The 13,129-nt window shown below is 49.6% G+C and overlaps 1 protein-coding gene across 8 annotated transcripts in view; it reads right to left on the reverse strand.

The window, feature by feature from the left end:
* The window catches only part of Tspan9 (tetraspanin 9), a 185,477-nt gene that overhangs the window by 83,824 nt on the left and 88,524 nt on the right, over positions 1 to 13,129 (reverse strand). For 2 of the 8 annotated variants that reach the window (XM_052720236.1, XM_052720239.1), the window contains one exon: positions 12,719 to 12,830. The exons of the other annotated variants lie outside the window; for them this stretch is intronic. The gene's annotated coding sequence lies outside the window, so the exon portion shown is untranslated. The remainder of the gene's footprint in view (positions 1 to 12,718; positions 12,831 to 13,129) is intronic. 8 annotated transcript variants of the gene reach the window in all.

The raw sequence follows: 13,129 nt of genomic DNA on the forward strand, positions 1-13,129 counted from the left end.
CCCAGGAGGCCAGGAGGGCAGCAAGAATCTGCGTGTCCCCTCTCCTTCTGTCATCAGCTCTATCCCACACTCCCTGGGCTACAGTCCCAACCAACCACACTCTTCCTCTCCTCCTTGCAGCTCCCTTCCCTGAAACCTCATTTCCTTGGCACCCCGACTTGCTCATACCCACGGTCCGGGGGCAACAGCATGGCCATGGTCATGTGTCTTGGCCACTCCAGAGAGCCTTCAGAGTTAATGCACTACAATGTTTCCTGGTCTTTGACCTACCCCTCCCAGTTCGTGATCTGCTGGGAGCAAGCATCCTCTTTGTCCCCACAAGCACTCAGCCCCTAAGACATTTTTCCAGGAGAGTCCCCAGCCAGGTCCATCTCTCATTCCTAGGCCAATCACCTCCCTATTAGATCCTGTAGAAAAGCCTGATACATAGGGCATTGTACTGGACAGGCTGATGGACCTGCAGCCCCATGCATGGCCACACTGGGCCATTCAGTCCCAGGAAGCAGAGGAAAAAGAAAGCAAGCATTTGTTATTAGTACTTATCAAGGAGGGCAGGTGGCTTTGGGAGGATGAGATAAGGCAGACTGCCTGACACAGGCAAGTGTGATGAAGCCTGAGGTTTATTGCCATGCACCAGCAGAAATTTACTGACCCAGCAATCCAATATTCCTAAACCACTCCATGGAGAACACAGACTGACCAGCTGGGATAGTGCTCTCTGACCCAGCCTCCAGCCCGCCAGCAAGCTGGCCTTACAGCTGGAACCCTTTGCTGACTCCAGGGGCTACCGTCTCCTGTCCCTCTTCCCTGTCTCCCTCCACTGTGCCTAGAGGCTACAGGACTGGTGCTGGAGGCACCTGGGGGGAGACAGAGCAGGAGAAGCACTTGGTGATGCCCCATAGTTAAGAAGGTGGAAAGGTATCCAGATGTCCGCCCTGCTCAGAACCCATCAGAGGGAGTCATGTGTGTTCCACTGACAGACTGACGGTGCCAGAAAGTAGGCCTCCCTACAGGATGTCTGATGACTCACAAATATCACAGAGCACAAGTACCTTTGTGTTCTCAGAACCTCAGGGTCCTCTAAGAAACAAGGCATAAGCAGGAGCCATCACCTGGTTCTTTCTCTCCTCCCTCTTCAGGCTGGTTCAAGTCAAGGAGCCTCCATCTGGAAGCACCCAGCTCCTCGCCCCCAAACCTCCAAGCATTTTTCTCCATGTCAAGGTACTAGTGAAAATGGTCACAAGTCACATCCTTTCCTTGGCCACCTGGGCTACCAAACCTCCAGAAGTTCTAGAAAGACCTTCCAAAGTTTTAGATTGAGCCAACAGAAATTCATCCCTATTGTCACCAATCAAACTGGATTTGTAACCAACCATTACCCACTACACTACACTTCTTCAACACATGCCCAGATTGCAAAGTTCTGTACACACATGCCACCCTGAACTGAAGGCAGGAGCATGCACACATTCCCTACCACGTGCTCCCTCCCTGTTACTGCCCTCAACCTGCCAGGCTTCTGCCTGGGCTCCCTGCTCCCAGGTCTCCCCAGAATACCCTACTGTGCTCACCGTTATTACCCCAGGGTGGAGCTCAGAGATGTGTATCAACTCACAATCTCCACTGGCTCCCTAGATACATAATCACAAATGCTTGAGCTTGTCATTGGAGATCTATGCTGTACTGTCAGCCTTACTTCCTACAAGCCCCTGCCTATGTCCTACAGACTGACAGCCCAAGCTTCTTGCTTTCCACCCCCAACTCTGGGGCTCCACATCTGGCTCATACTGCCTGTCCCATGGTGGACTCCTACCCACCTCTGCCTTTGGCCACTGTTTCAAAAACATCTTATCATCAATGAAGGATCCCCCAATGGTGAGGGCTCTTCTTCCTCTGAATCTCTCCTTTAGGCACTGATTTTATTATGCCCTGTATCATAGTTATTTGCATAAATATCTTTTTTTCCCACACACAAGACCCAAAGAAACTCTATACAGGAATAACTCACTGACACAGCTTGATTCATGGCACACACTTAAACCTGAAATGAAACTGGCTCTCTCCCATAGTGCAGAGAGCCCCAAAGCCTTGCCCCTCAGTCATCATACATGTTTGAGATACCCACAATACTATCCACTGTCTGGCTGGTGTGTCTTTACCTCAATGGATCCCTACCATCTGTCCTCCCCTCTGAAGGCCAACCATCTATAGTCACCCTCCAGATTCAGCCATCTCTAGAAAGTGTAACAGAGCTCAAATGACCATCCTGGACTCCATAAGCCTCAGTGTGTCCAGGTGGCCATGTATTACTCATCTCTCAAGCTCCCACCTCAAGAGGTGCTTGCAATATCCTAGCCACACCAGGTGCCAGCATACACCTGCTCCCCAACACACACTGTTGCCAGAGGAAATGCCAGCCACACCCATGGTCGGCCGGACCCAGCAGGGACAGACATTGAGCAGCCACCCCCCTCCTACTACCTAGGCCTGCACAGGACTAAAAAGCCTTGACCTATCCATCTTTCTGCAAGGGCATGGTCCACCCCACCCAGTCCAGTCTACCCAGGCGGGAGACTTGTAGTTCTCTGAGCATATGGCATATGATGGATGGATGGATGGATGGATGGATGGACGGACGGGCAGACGGATGGATGATGAATAGACGGACAGACGGATGGATGAGTGCTCTTGTATTTTCTCATCCACGAAATGGAGCTGGGTACGATCATGAAGGGCAGATGATCTGGGACATTCCTTTCTCTACTAGAAAGCACTATCCTTCAGAACCACTCATTCACACTCACAGTCTAGCTGACCAGCACATGTCATAGGAGTTTGACAAAACAAATAAGACTCACATGAGTTAATGAGTCACTGAAGAGTTCCTCAACCCCCACATGGTGCCAATCCTGGGTTGTCACTCACTGTAGATGTCACCAGGGAATGTCCCTGCTCTGTCTGTGTTTTGGGAAGAACAGAATGAGTGGAAAGCAGATGTGCAAACTGTGAGTGCTGAGAGGCCCTGCTCAGAGGAGAAACCTTTACAAAGAACAGTGCCTTGAGTGGGGCGTGCATGGCATCCTAGCAGAAGAAGACAGAGGAGGGGGAGCCAGTGTAGGGACGGTGTGAGCAAAAGCAACGTTTCTTTGGACTAGTGCGGGTTTTTTTAAGGGATTTTTCATACTTCTGATCATATCTGATCCTCACACCAGACCCTGAAAGATAAAAAGGGAATGTGTTCCCAGTTTTAAATGAGAAACCAGTTCATAGAGCTGGGTGGGACCTAAGTCACCTGACTTCTACAGCAGACCTAGCAGCTTTATCTGAAATCAGTGCTAGGCTGTTTTTATACACAAGGCCGGCCCGGACTGAAGCATACTTCAAATCCGTCCTGCACACACAGAGGGACAAGGAAAGGAAAGAAGCAGGGGTGAGAAAAAGCAATCCTCCACTAGGATTATCAAGCCAGGGAAATCGTGAACTTTCCATATCCACTGCAACCTCATGGGACACGGGCTGTCTATCCTGGGGACATACCGCTGCTTGCCCCGAACACCAACTCCATCACCTTCATCCAATGCTCCCTATGCCCTTTCACACTTCACAGACCATGAACACAGACACTTTGCCAAATGAAAGCAAAGACAGGCCCCGTCCTCCAAAACCATGATCCAGCAGAGCAGAGATCATAGAACAGTGATGGACTACTAAGTATTTACCAACCAGCCCATGGGGGAAAGCCCTAATCCACAATGCTTACCAATGGCCACCATGGCCAGCTGCAAACAACCCATAGTTGAACACCGGCCGGCAAATTCTCTGACTACTTACCATGACACTCTCAACTGGAAGTCTAAGCAGGCTCCAGCAAACCACTGTAACAAACCTACTCTCGTCCCTCTAAACGAAACCCAAAGGCAGGGAGAAGAAACCCAGCCCCATCCAGGGCCTCATCCCAGAGTGAAAGTCTCCGAGATTGGGGTTTGGGGCCTAGTGATGGAGGCCGAACAAGGCACGGAGAAAGCAGAGTGGGGAGCTTTTGCAGTCTGCTGGGGCCTCTTCACAGACCTACCAACCCCAGAAGGTAACTGCAGTGATCTTATCCCATGAGGCACATGCTTCCCACTGCTCCCAGACAAAAAGATGAAGTTCTTACAAGAACTGATCAATCTCTCTCTCCCTCCCTCCTTATCCCCCCTCCCCTCACTCTGGCCACACCACCCATTCTGTTCTCTTCCTTCAGAGCCTTCCCCGTTCCCTCTACCTGAGCAGTCTTTCCCCAGATCTCTGCATTGCCAATTCCCCTGACCCCTTAACCTTCATTCAGACATCTTCTCCAGGACCTCCCGAGCACTCTCACCCTGTTCTGCTCTCTCCATTCCCCTTATTCCCAAAACACAATGGAACTTACATTTTTTACTGTGTAGTTTGTTTATGATGTTGCCACCCACTAGAAATGACCTTTAGAAGAGCAGGGATTTGTGTCTGTCTCATTCACTGCTGTATTTCCACAGTCAAGAACAGAGCTTAAAATGAGTGGCGGGGGGGGGGGGGGGGGGTCTTTGTTCCATACATTCTTCTGCGTGAGTGAATGAAGGCAGGCAGGCCTTGAAGTGGTTTCCCATCCTGATCTTCTTAGCAGAAAGGAGCCCCCAGGTTACTGCCTACCCAGCAGAGACCCCAGATGCCCTGGTCCTGCCACTGGGACCTGGCACAGGTATACCTGTCCCAACTCTGTACTTCACTTACTCTTTTCATTTAGGCTGTAATGGGGCCCAACATGGCTAACCCTTGGCAGCAGAAAGGCCAAGCCTAAAGGCCTCTGAGCTGCAGTGGAAGATCTGAAGTCAGGATTGAAGTGCTCCCTTAAGAGGTCTAGGAAAGACAAGTCCTTTGCACCCCCTGGGCATCAGTTACATGCCTACAGCCACTTCGGTCCCCCATTCCCTACTCTGAGACAAGAAACCCCCAAAATGCTCTCTACCCCAGCGCAAGGACCAAGCTGCTGCCCCATCATGCCTCGGGCAGGCTCCCCACATGCAAGGCGGACAGCTCATAATGCTATTTTAAGTTCTGCAGGCCCAACTGCAGCACGTAGCCATAGCAGGCGGCCAGCCCGGGTAGGAGACAGAGGAGCTAGTTCACTGAGGAGGCCGTCTTGGGAGTTATGGGGGGGACTGGTCATCCCCTTAGACCAGTCCTCAGCACAGGGTCCAGAAACCCCCAGGAACATGAGTCAAGGGCTGCCTTAGGCACACCCAGATTCCATTTCTGAATATGACCCCAGTCTCCACAGCAAAAGGACTCCTATCCCTGCCCTACAAATCCCCAGAAGTTCCAACAAAGAGAAAGGGAGCACAGCAGTACCAGTTTTCCTTGTCCTGACAGCAGGAGTCAGATAAAAACACAGCCCCAAGGGATGGATTCTATGCTATCTGAGGATGACTTGCCCTCCTTCCCCACCATGGAATCCCTCCCAGTACTGTGCACTTGCTAGTTACACACTGGCACACTCAACAAAGACGGGTTGATTATGTCTAAACACATCCTAAAGCCAAAAGTCAAAGTCTAGAGAAAAGCTTTATCATTATCGTTTTTAAAGACATCTGCACTGACCTCAATGGACACCAAAACTAAGAATAAAGACCACAGAACCGAGGAACCAATGGAATTCAGCAACAAAACTCTTCCCTTCACGGAACTCAGCACAATTCCAATGATACCATCCTTCTGTACTATAGGGTGGCCATATCCCAAGCCCTACACCACCAAAAGACATCCAAGTGATTGGAAGCTGGCTTGAGAAGGGATAGAGAAAGTAGGCATTCTGGACACAAGCTACCCCCACTCCAACCTCATGCTGTGGGACATCAGCAAAATCACCCAGGGCAGGACAGGTCACACAGGCCTGGGGCCACCAGCAGCATCCTACAACTCTAATTGCCCAGTTTAAGCAGCATCAGCACCAGCGAGAGGGGAAGAGTTAGGCCAGCAGGTGCTGTAATTAGGGAGCTCTGGGACCTGGCTCCCTGTCATCGGCTACCTCAAGCCAGAAGCAGGCACGCACACCTTAAAGAAACAGACTCACTCTCTGGATTGAGGGAAGTCTTTGTATTCTTCTTTCCCTGCCTTGGCTTCAACCTATCCAGACAGAGTCCTCGAAACATATCTGTTAACATTTTACAAGCAATGACAACAGCTATACGCACAGGAAAATGTATGCCGGCCAGAGGGAGCTTACTGGTACGACCCTCACAGAGCACCAGAATATCTGCAGCAGACACCATCACTCCCAGTCAAAAAGACTTGCACGTGAGGCCAGTCACCTACTGGCCAGCATCTGCCTCCTCAGAGTTCTGGTCCAACACTCTTCACAATGCAGAGTGCTTTCTAAGCAGTTTCTCTAAGTGTGGTTCCCAGGCCACCTCTTTTAGAACCTGAGAGTCATACGTAGCGTGCCAACTCCTGACACATGCTGCTCCCACTAAGCTGGAATACCTGGAGGCTGGACCCTGACACAGCCATTCCGTTAATAAACTTTCCACTTTCCAGGATTCTAAAATATGCTGCCATTTGAGGGTTGCTGCTTAGGAGGCTGCCGGCTGAATCTAACTGGCTTTCCTTTCCCCACACACATGCAAGAGCTATGAGCCACCACCTCTAGAAAACCTTCTCTAGCTACAGATGGCAAGAGCTCCTCACTGCTATCTCCATCCCTCTTCTTTTTTTTTTTTTTTTTTTGGTTTTTCGAGACAGGGTTTCTCTGTGTAGCTTTGCGCCTTTCCTGGTACTTGCTTTGGAGACCAGGCTGGCCTTGAACTCACAGAGATCCACCTGGCTCTGCCTCCCGAGTGCTGGGATTAAAGGCGTGCGCCACCACCGCCCGGCTCCATCCCTCTTCTTAAGGGCTTTGCACACAAGGACCAAGGCAACCTCAAAACATTTCTGTCTGCCTCTAAATTACACCCTACATGGCTTGGGTATGAAAGGTCCTCCAAGGACTCACGGGCTTGAACAACTGATCCTCAGCTGGTGGCATGGTTCTGGGAGAAGACTGTGGAGCCTTTGGGAGATGGAGCCTAGCTTGGAGACATGTCTGATTCCAGCCCCACCTCTTTACTTCCCAACTGAGGATACTATGTACCCAGCCATTCCACACTCCTGCTGCCCCAGCCCTAAACCCCCTACCACCAGGCTTTCTCCAACATGGTGGGCTTCCTTATGCTGTTTCTTTCAGGTACTATACCACCAAGATGAGAAAATAACTAAAAAATAATAACTTCTCCCACTTGAAAAGGGACATGATTACCAAAGTAACTGCTCAGCCTCAGCCAATGGGCAATGTGCCATCCCCCAACCCCACCTCCATCCAACTCACCAGAGGACCATCTTAGGGCCCTGACCTCTCATTTTTACATACCTGCTAACCCCTAGCAACATTCAGCAAAAGGGATGAACACAGATGGTACCCAACAAAAGCCCCCGACAGCGTTCAACCTGATCCGACATCAAGTATCTATACCCACACTGCTCTGATTCTCCTCCTTCTGCCTCCGATTCAGCTCCGTACTGGCCATTCTGTTGTCAGAGATGATCACATAGTTTCACTAGGTTCTCTACCAACCATCCCAATTCTCAGCTTTAATCAGCCCACTGTCCCTTGGCATGGAGGTTCCTCGGGCTGATGACCCAATTAACAGTCTTCCTTGTGGCCACAACACACAGTTCCTCATGCACTACCCCTAGGTAAGTGATTGCCTAGACAACCCAAGAGGGCATAATGACTGCTGGTAAACTGTCAGTTGCAGGGAACAGGGCACTAATCAAGTCTCCTTTAGCATCTACCACACCCTCATCATATGCCACTACTCAGTAAGCATGGATGGACAGTTGGATAGATGGGTGAATGGATGGATGGATGGATGGATGGATGGATGGATGGATGGATGGATGGATGGACAGATGGAACCAATTGTTCTAATGCAAATACTAATGAGCAGGAAATTAAGGTCAACAACAAGGTTCACACTTAAGGGTGCCATGGTCAGCCGGGCAGTGATGGTGCATGCCTTTAATCCTAGCACTGGGAAGGCAGAGGCAGGTGAATCTCTGTGAATTTGAGGACAGCCTGGTCTACAGAGCTAGTTCCAGGACAGCCAAGGCTACACACAGAGAAACCCTGTCTCGAAAAGCAAAAAAAAAAAAAAAAAAGGAAAGAAAAGGAAGAAAGAAGAAAAGAAGAGTGTCACGGTCCAAGGCCCCTGGGGTGCACAAACTGCACCCCTTCCTTCCAACCCCCCAACTTTCCGTCTTCTGTCAGTTACTAGAATTAGCAAATGAGCAGTTTCCGCATCCCATCAGCAAATCATCTCCTGAGCAGAAGCTTGCCTGAGCTGTTGGAATTAATTGAGTAATTAACTTCCCACATCTGCACCCCTTTCTTTGGGCAGGAGGGGCTGGCAGATCAGAAGCCAAGGCTCTAGATCCTATAGCTTCTCCACCAGTTCCAAGTCACCAAAACCCCAGCCCACTCCTTACCACACACACTCCCTCCACATAGAGACTTCAAAGCCCTACTGTGGCCCTCTAAGACACACAGGCTTCCAACACACACACACACACACACACACACACACACACACACACACACACACACACGCATGCACACCCAGACATCCATAGTAACTCTGGCAAGAACCATGCAGTCAACTTAGATTCTGGCTGTGGCTTGTTTTAAGCTTGGTCACCCATACACATCATGAGGAGCCTGATAGATTCAGCCAAGGGAATGGGTGGACAGAATGGGGGTGGGGGAGGAAATAAGGCAGATCATAGAATTTTTGCATGTTCTGGAGAGGCAATGGAGGGTAGAGGGGAGGGCACAAGAGGTGGGGCCAGAAGACTCAGGTGTGAGTCTAGGTTCTTCCTGTGGACAAGTCACTTCAGCCCTGTGGGCTTCAGTTTCCCTGTAGACAAGGTTGGCTATCAAGCCTGCCTCCCTGCTGAGCTGTCCCGGGATGGAATGAGCTCATGGTATACTTACTTACCCTCCTCTCCCCTCTCCAGAAATCTCAGAGACCATCCACAGAGACAACAATTATAATCTATTCAAACTCGGCTAGAATAGCTACGCCATTCCTCAGTTTCCACTGCCACAAAGCACTTTTTACAGAGCTCCACCTCTCTGCTCTGCTTTCCATGTAGGAAGGGTGTGTGTGGTGTACAAATCAGTCATATCTGTGCTCAAATTCCAGCTCTGGTCTTAAAAAGTTACCCTGTTTCCTCGTCTGAATTCACAATAAATTCCTAACAGCGTACAGTTGATATCTACTTGCAGATGGCACCTGATTCAGTGCATGACCCAAGCTACAGTTAATAAATAAGAGAGAGTAATTTCTTTTCATTCTAATCATCGCCGGTCTGTCTAATGGAACATCTTCCTCCACAGCCTAATTCTCCTCCAGGTGCCAGGCTCTCACTGGAAAGAGATGATGTCACAGGCTGGGAGTCCACTCCTTCTCTAGCAAACACTCCTGCTTCCCTTGAAGGTTACTCCCACGCAGCCAAAGAGCCTAGGCCACCCTGTCCTCAGTGACCCTAGGTCACTGGCCTCCCCACCTCTCCTCTGCTGATGCTTGCCCCAAACTCCCACATCTGACCCTTGCAGCACCTCCAATGCCCACTGAAGTACCTAGCGTACAGTGGGTCCACGGAGTAGTCAATTCTGGAATTTACAATTGCAGAAGGCTGTAGTCTATAAGGTCTCTGGATCTGAGTGCTGTAGATCTACATTCACTGCCTTCACCGAGTACTATAGCACAATGTAGACACACAGCCTAAATAATCAGGAGGCCATATGCCAGAGCTCTCCTCTCAATAATGTCTCCTGAGGTAGAGGATATAGTCAACAGTGAAACTGTAAATATCTGTCCCCATCACCTTTTGTCTGGCTAGATAAGTTCTATCATACAATGTGCAGACATTCCTTCTCTTAATTTTAGAAGAAATTACAGAAATTTTGCACTCAAATTATGTTAGATACCACCCAATCCAGTACATCCCTAGCTGAGTAAGGAAACAGAACCCCAAGCTCTGAAGTTATAGCCAAGATACAATGCAATTCTGTGGTAAAATTGAGATTTGAGACCACTGACAGTAACCCCATGAAACACCAGGCTGTTAGTATCCATCATCTCCATCCCCCACAAAGCAGCCTATACAATAAGCACTGCATCCCCATTTGGCATATAAGAGAAAGATTAGGTAGCTCACCCTGAGCCACACAGCTCATGATAATGCCAGCTAGGAAGCCAACCTGTCCCATATGCCCCAGAAGCCCTGCCCTAGGCCACTGAACACAGGGAGAGGTCCAACCCTATGTCTCACAGAAATCCTCCAATGGGTCTCAACACCAAGTCTACTTCTCTTCCCTTTGCTAAAAATACCATCAACATCAACATGGTCGCTTAACTGGAAACCCAGAGACAAAGCTCTCTTTCCCCTCTCCTTGTACATCTGAGCAAGTTCCCAAAGTCCAGAATCTACCCCCATCCTCTCCCTGACCACCGTTCCTTGTTCAAGGCCCATAACCCACCTGGAGACTATCAGACACCCTGTCTGCTCTCCCCCAGGTCCCTTCCCTTCCTCATTGCCTTCTACAAAAGCCCTCACAATTGTCTTTCTGAGATAAATTTGGTCCCCAGTTGTTTCAACATAAAAAGCATTGCTTTTATGCCAAACTCAGGGAACCTTGAGAACATCCCCACAAGCCTGGCCAGTTCCAAACTCAGGGAACCTTGAGAACATTCCCACAGCCTGGCCAGTTCCAAACTCAGGGAACCTTGAGAACATCCCACAGCCTGTCCAGTTCCAAACTCAGGGAACCTTGAGAACATCCCCAGCCTGGCCAGTTCCAAACTCAGGGAACCTTGAGAACATCCCACAGCCTGGTCAGTTCCAAACTCAGGGAACCTTGAGAACATCCCCAGCCTGGCCAATTCTTCCACTCAAATGCCTATAGGAGCTTCAAGACCCAACTCAAACCTCACCTTCTCCTTGCTTGGTTCCTCCCCTTCTGACTGCCTTCCAGCTGGGCTAGCCAGGTGCCTCTGCGATGGTACTTTTCATGCTGTGGGGCCTCTGTGGGCCTTGTGCCCCCTTGGCAAAGCCAAGTTCCTTGAGGGCAGAGCACTGTGGTTGCTATGAGCCTCTAACTCCCAAGCATGAATGTGCTGATTTATTCAATGGACTGATTTGCTAGACCCTAAAAACTCTCAATGAATGTTGTTGAATTAGTGAAATCACAAATCAGGGCTCTGATTATAATTTTATAAATGATAATCCTCCATTAACCTAAGGAAAGAACCATGTTTGTCTTCAGACCCCAGTTTCTTTTGGAGAGACCCGTCTGAAGACCCTGACAAGAGGGTCCTTACTAGAAGACACATAGGTGACAGGCACTTACTCTGAAGGCACCAATGACAATGGAGATGGGAAATCCAATTTCAAGAATTAAAGAACCTGAGTCATAGCAACTGAGCCAGTGCTGTGACCCAATGGGATTCAGGTGTTAATTGTCTTCATTTGCCCTAATGAAGCAACCCCAGATCAGTGCTTTTCAAATCACAGGTTGTGTGACCCATTCAGGGGATATAAAATTAGTTGAGTGGGTCAGCAGAGAATTTTTGGAAAAACAGAACAAATGCATGGATCTGGATCCTGGCATCTGTGTCCACTGGATCCTCGCTTCTGGCACTGAAGCCGAGGGGGAGAGGGGAGGAGAGAGACCATATTCACACAATAAGGATAAAAAAAATCATTCCATGAGGGGTCAGTGAGATGGCTTGGTGAGTAAGAGCACTTTACTACACAAGCCTGGTGACCTGAATTTAATTCCCAGAACTTGTTTAAGGCAACTAGGGAGAACTGGGTCCACGAAGTTGTCCTCATCCTCTGACCGCCACACATGTGCTCTGGCATGCATGCATGTGCACACACACATGCACATGCATATACACACTTCATGCATGAGTCGTTTTTCCACCATAGCTGTGTGCGCGCATGTGTGTGGATGTGACAAATCACAGAGTTTGGGAAGTGGCCCCTGAGCCTCTGTAGAGACATGGATCACCCACAAGAGTCTCAGTGTGCGTAGGTTGATGGCCCACTGGAGCATGTACTTTCCAGACATTAAATTCAAGCCTGTTACCTCCTGCAGGGCTACACCTGGCCAGGAAGGCTGACCCAGCTGCAGGAGATACCTGGGGATACACTCTCCAAGATGGCAATGAGTTTAAAAGATGTCAAAAAGTTAGGCACACCATGAGAAGGAAGGGGGTAGTGGCTGTGGAAAGTTGTCCCTGGGCCATCTGACCCAGTGGCAGCTGCAGATGACTCTGGCTAGAATCTGCACTCCGGGTGCTTTTCTGCACATGAGGAGGGCAAGGCCCCAGATCTCCAATGTACAATACGTAACCCAGACTCTCCATTCATGGATCCATCGCTTGATTGCTGAGACAAGTCTAAGTCGGCTTTTAAAAAGCTATGACGTGAGCTCGGCACAGAACTGCACCTTTGTGATCTATTAGATTACAGAAAACCAATTCCAAATTGAGCCAATATTTTATCCGTTACAAATTCCATTCAGCTGCCTGCCTCATCTGTGTATAGCAGACACAGCCTCCCACTGGGTCTCCAAAACAGAAGGGAAACATCATACCCTCTTGAGTCCCAAGGCTCCACACTGGAGGATGATGGCTTCGCCTCTTGTTTTATTCAGGACAGCACAGAGGAACAGGCTTCAAATGCAACAGGAAGCCGGCAAGGGGGCACTGTTAAAGACAGGAACAGGTGACCCAAGCAGGTGTTAGCTGCAACCCTAGGCGAGCTGAGCCTGCCCCACCTGGGGTTCACACAGCCAAGTGTCAGGGTGTATAATTTACCCTGCATGACTGTTCCCAGTCCCTTCCTTCCTAGATGACTTTGGGAGGTGCCTTCCTGTCTGTGGCATCCCTGGTTCCAGGATGAAGCAGGATGATGGCTTTGGGGTTGCCACAAACAATTGGATCTCCCCAGGCCCCCACAGACTATTTCCAGATCCTGATGGGTCCTGTCTAATGCCAGCGTCATC

This window comes from Peromyscus californicus, unplaced genomic scaffold (assembly GCF_007827085.1).
Source record: "Peromyscus californicus insignis strain IS unplaced genomic scaffold, ASM782708v3 Scaffold_6__1_contigs__length_162567912, whole genome shotgun sequence".
NCBI classification, from domain to species: domain Eukaryota; kingdom Metazoa; phylum Chordata; class Mammalia; order Rodentia; family Cricetidae; genus Peromyscus; species Peromyscus californicus.